A 5269-nucleotide genomic window follows, 5' to 3' on the forward strand; every position below is an offset into this window, starting at 1 on the left:
TAACCCCTCACCCATGCTCCTGTGACTTCTCACCCATGCTCCTGTGATCTCTCACCCATGCCCCTGCGACCTCTCACCCATGCTCCTGTAACCCCTCACCCATGCCCCTGTAAACTCTCACCCATGCTCCTGTAACCCCTCACCCATGCCCCTGCAGCCCCCACCCATGCCCCTGTAACCTCTCACCCATGCCCCTGTAACCCCTCACCCATGCCCCTGTAAACTCTCACCCATGCTCCTGTAACCCCTCACCCATGCTCCTGTAACCTCTCACCCATGCTCCTGCAACCCTTCACTCATGATCTCGTAACCCCTCACCCATGACCCTGTAACCCCTCACCCATGACCCTGTAACCCCTAACCCATGACCCTAGAACCTTCACACATTGTGTTAGGCTTTTATTGCTGTGGACAGACACCTGACCACAGCAACTGTTATAAAGGAAAACATTTCATTGGTACTGACTTACAGTTTAGAGGTTTAATCCATTATCATCATGTCAGGAAGCTTGGCAGTGAACAGGCAGACTGGGTGCTGGAGAGGCTGAGAGTTCTACGTCTGGATGGTAGGCAGCAGGCAGAGAGAGTGATACTGGGCCTGGCTTGAGCTCCTGAGCAAAGCCCACTGGCAGTGACACAGTTCCTCCAACAAGGCCACGCCTACTACAAGGCCACACCTACTACAACAAGGCCACACCTACTACAACAAGGCCATGCCTACTACAAGGCCATGCCTCCAATAATGCCACTCCCTATGAGTCTCTGGGGGCCATTTTCATTCAATCCACCACACCCCTGCTCCTATGGTTAACCCCTCACACAGGAGTCTATGAGTAAGCCCAATAAACTCTTGGCTGATAAACTGTAGAGCTAGTGTTACAGAGCACACCCAGTGTTGTGGAAAAGAATAAGACCTTCATGCACACACACAGGAACCACAAAGCACCAACTGTAATTGTGAGCACTGTAAGTGAAATGCTGCCCTACTCCTGTGTAAACAGGGCGTAGACAATGCCATGCGAAGGGAAGCCGCAATGTTCATGCTACTGCCTTAGATCTTGGAAGTTTAATACAGGGCAAATGCAGGCAGGAAAAGTTGACAGAAGAAAAGAAGTAATGTCTTATAGACACTTAATCTTGACTTTTGGACAAAGGCCCACGTATCCATCTTAACCTCACCTAAATTAAAGAGCTGGCCCTAGGACAGACATTGGTGTCTGTCTGCCTGGCTTGTTGATTGCTGAGTGACTTTATATCACACCTCCCTTAAAACAACTGCTTAATTTTAATTTTAAAATTCCTTCTATTAGTATGTGTGTATGTATGTGTGAATATGTATGTGTGTGTATCTGTGTGTGTATGTATGTATATGGTATGTGTATATATGTGTGTGTATGTATGTGTGCATGTGTGTCTGTATGTGTGTGTATGTTTGTATGTATGTATGTGTGTGTGCATATGTGTGTATCTGTATATGTGTGTGTGTATGTGTGTGTTTGAATGTATGTGTATGTGTGTGTTTGTATGTGTGTGTATATATATCTGTGTGTGTTTGTATGTGTGTGTGTATGTGTGTGTACATGTATCTGTGTGTGGGTGTGTATGTGTGTGCATGTATGTATGTGCATGTATATGTATGTATATGTGTATGTAAGTGTGTGTATGTGCCTATGAATGCAAGGGTGGACATGCTACTGCATGGGTGTCGAGGACAACTTTGGAGAGTTGGCTCTCTCCTCCCACCATGCAGAGCCCAGGGATCAAACTCAGACTATGGAATCATCCATCTGACTCCAAACAAACATGTTGAAATAGTGTGAGGGCTAACATTATGTTTTAAGTTTTAATTACTATGTTTAAGAAATTTGTTAAACAAAATTCCTCTAACTTGTAAGCCCCACTTGCCCAAGGACAGATAACTTCCTGAAATGCTGGGGACCATTGTTCATGTAAGATAACAAGTCCTCTGTTTCATTTTTGTAAACAAGGTTGGTTGCCTCAACTGCACAGGATGTGCTTGATCACACAGAAGAGACAGGGCAGGAAGTACGTCAGGATGCTCACAGCCTCCGATTGGCTGAAGATGAGAAGTACATAGCCTTGTGGGTTTTGCCTTTATAAGTACCTGACTAACATAGTCTGTGTCCATTCTCTGGGAATTCCAGGTATGGATCTAGCTGGTGTCCATCATCCTGGCCAACTGCTTCAAATTTGACTAAAAAGTTGTGGCAGTGTCTTATTCTTGCCCGGAAGGATTATCAACACCTTATGAAGAGTGTAATTTATAAAATGAATATCTATGTTCCCCTTCTCCAGAATTAACAGGTAACAGCAACCATAAAACCTAATTTTAATATCCTTCTGTAAGGGTTGGAGGGATTGCTTCCTAGATAATGTGCTCACAATCAAATCGTAAGGACCTGAGCTCACATCAGTGGAACCAAAACTAGGGTGAAGAACCATCAAGGAAGGCACCCAGTGTTGACCTCTGCATAAATGTGCGCGCGCGCGCGCACACACACACACACACACACACACGCACAGGGTCAATATTTTAAAGCAATATCTAAGCAGGAGTTCATTCAGTGTGCATTACAAAAATGTAGCACAGCTTCTTGTAAAACTAAGAATGAACACAATCACTCAGTGTCATCTTGTTTCTCTCCCTTTGCAAATTCCCTGCTCGTGACCATTTTTTTTTCTCGTTTTATGTGTACAGGTGCTTGGCCTGTTTTTCTGTGCATCACATGTATGCAGTGCCTATAGAGGCCAGAAAAGGGCGTCAGAACCCTTGAAACTGGAGTTACTGAAAGTTGTAAGCTCCAGATGCTTGCTGGGAACTGAACCCAGGCCCTCTGAAGAGAAGCCAGTGCTCTTAATCTCTAAGCCACCTCTCCAATGCTCCACAAAGATTTTCTCTTTCTAGCAAGCCATTTGTTTGTGAGTCATATCCTTCAGTTCCTGTTTTGTTTTGTTTTATCTTTCTGGTACACAACGGGAATGATGCCCAGATGGAAAAAGATGATGCAGAGGCGAAGGTGAAGGAGAAATACGAGCAATGGTGTGCTATGGCCAGAGAGCAGGGGAGAAGAGGCTTATGAGCCCCAGGGAAGAAAGGAAAGGTTACGTGTGAGGAGAACCGAAACCTGGAAGAGTCTCACGGCTCCTCCCTAGTAGCACAAAAAGGAACAGTTGTTGAAGGAGGAAACTCCGAGTGTTGGGATTGCAGAGGAGATAGATGTCAGACTGTCCAGCAGCCTGCAAGCAGTGCAGAGAGCTCCCCCATAGTTCATCTGCCAGTGAGATTCCACTGCCTCACCCTACAGCAGATACATGAGAAACTCTGCCTCAAAACAAGGGTGAAGGTGAGAGACACATCCCCAAAGTTGCCTATGACCTCCTCACTCACGCCAAGGCACACATACATCTGTACACATGTGCGTGTACATGTACATGTGCATGCACACATACATGCATGCATATATGGAGAGAGAGGAAGAGAGTAAAAGGTGCAGTGTAGATCCTATACTAAAAACACGTGACACTAAATTCTGGGATAAGAGCAGTAAGTTTGTTCTAAAGCATCAGGAGAAACACCCTCCCTTTTCTAGTTATCCACCCTATGATAAAAAGGAGAAAGGAGAAAGGAATAAAAAGAGAAGCATTGCCTGAAGTATAGCTCGGAGTCAGCAGCTCTCATGGAAAACAGAAGTGTGAGGGGTCATGATCAAGCCAGATGCTCCCCACATCCTCGTCTGGAAATCCCAGCCTGTTCATCTCACTCAAACCTTGAGAACAGCTAAGAGGTTGTGGCTTATCCCTGCCCTTGTTGTGTCTAACTGCAGGAGAGCGAAACAGTAGCTGGTCAGATGTGTGTAGAGAAAGCTGTGCCAGCTGTCACATGTGCCGCGGCTCTGGTGTCACTTGTACGTACTCTGAGGCTCTTGTGCTGGGAGTTCAGTCCTCACTCAGTGTGGTATTGACTTGATGCAGCCTTGTAGGTGTGAGGCCTAGTGAGGAGTAGATAGGTCATTAGGAAGCAGACACCAGAAGGGATTAATGCAGGTCTCCTAGGACTTTGGTTAGTTCTTGTGAAAGCAGAGTATTATAGAAAGGGCAAACCTTGCTTCAAACATGTCTCTGGGATCCTGTCTCTGCCTCTCTTGGGAACACACTGCCACTCTTGTGATATCTTGAGGTCTTTGTCAGAGGCTGGACCAGTGGGACTTTCAGTCTCCAAAAATATAAGAAGACACAGTTCTCATGGGGCATAGATGTGTACCCCAATAAACCCAGCTCTTGGACTGAGGCAGAGAGACAATGAATGTGAGGTCAGGTTGTCTCAAAGCAAACAACTAAATAAGTCTTACATTTCCCAGCCTTAGGCATTTGATTACATGGACAGAAAAGAGAATAAAATAGCAACTTATAAGACATTAGACAGAGAAGGAGATTGGTTCTTCTCAGATTTCTTCAAAGCAACACTCAATGCTTCAAACTCAGAACCAGGGATTGAGCCAGTCCTGGGCAAGGAAGCAGAGCACCAGCTTCCCACCCGTGTGGTCATGTCATTCCCACACAGATGGCAACACAGACCACCCTGAGACTTGAGAAGACTGTCAGGTTCCATAGGTGGGGCCACTGATTGGAACAAATAAGGAAATTAGAAACAGGAATACAGTAACATGGAGTGGGCTGGCTGCCCAGGAGTTGGGGTTCTTTTTTGAACAAAGAAATAATTGAGCACTCAGAGACAAAGGAAGTAAGGACCCAGAAGGGGGTGACAAGCAGGCATTTACTGAAGCCAGAAGCACCCCATCAGCAAGTGGGATCCCCAGAACTGGCAGACCAGTGACCTGTGGTCTGGACTAATCTTTTACAGGGCCCTCAACTCTCCTCTCTTGTGACCCCTCTTTCTTTCCCACTTCCCTCTTCCTCTCTCCCATTTCATCACCCCCTCCTTTGTACTGTCCTTGGTCCAGGAAGATAACCACAGTGAGTAAGGAGGCACCCAAGCTGCAAAGGGAGGGTGGGGTGCTGTCAGCTCTGGTCATAGTCTAGCTGCTGTATGGGAATGTTATCTCTTTCCCTCCAGCCTCTTCCCCAACTGCCTATTTATTCCTTGCTAACTCCTCACAGACACATTGGTGGAAAGACCCCGAAGTTAACAGAGCCCTTTAACTCCAGAGCTAAGAATAGCTGAGGGGTTGTAGCTGAGAGAGAGAGAGAGAGAGAGAGAGAGAGAGAGAGAGAGAGAGAGAGAGAGAGA

At 46.2% G+C, this 5269-nt stretch overlaps 1 protein-coding gene across 3 annotated transcripts in view; it reads right to left on the reverse strand.

The window, feature by feature from the left end:
* Diras2 (DIRAS family GTPase 2) overlaps positions 1-5269 on the reverse strand; it is a 78321-nt gene that overhangs the window by 68713 nt on the left and 4339 nt on the right. For 2 of the 3 annotated variants that reach the window (XR_003711980.1, XM_028771996.1), the window contains exon 1: positions 471-1173. The gene's annotated coding sequence lies outside the window, so the exon portion shown is untranslated. Of the gene's footprint in view, positions 1-470; positions 1174-3934; positions 4011-5269 lie in introns of those variants that run through there. The other variant, XM_028771997.1, reaches the window with a different exon arrangement.

This window comes from Grammomys surdaster, unplaced genomic scaffold (assembly GCF_004785775.1).
Source record: "Grammomys surdaster isolate TR1022 unplaced genomic scaffold, NIH_TR_1.0 211, whole genome shotgun sequence".
NCBI classification, from domain to species: domain Eukaryota; kingdom Metazoa; phylum Chordata; class Mammalia; order Rodentia; family Muridae; genus Grammomys; species Grammomys surdaster.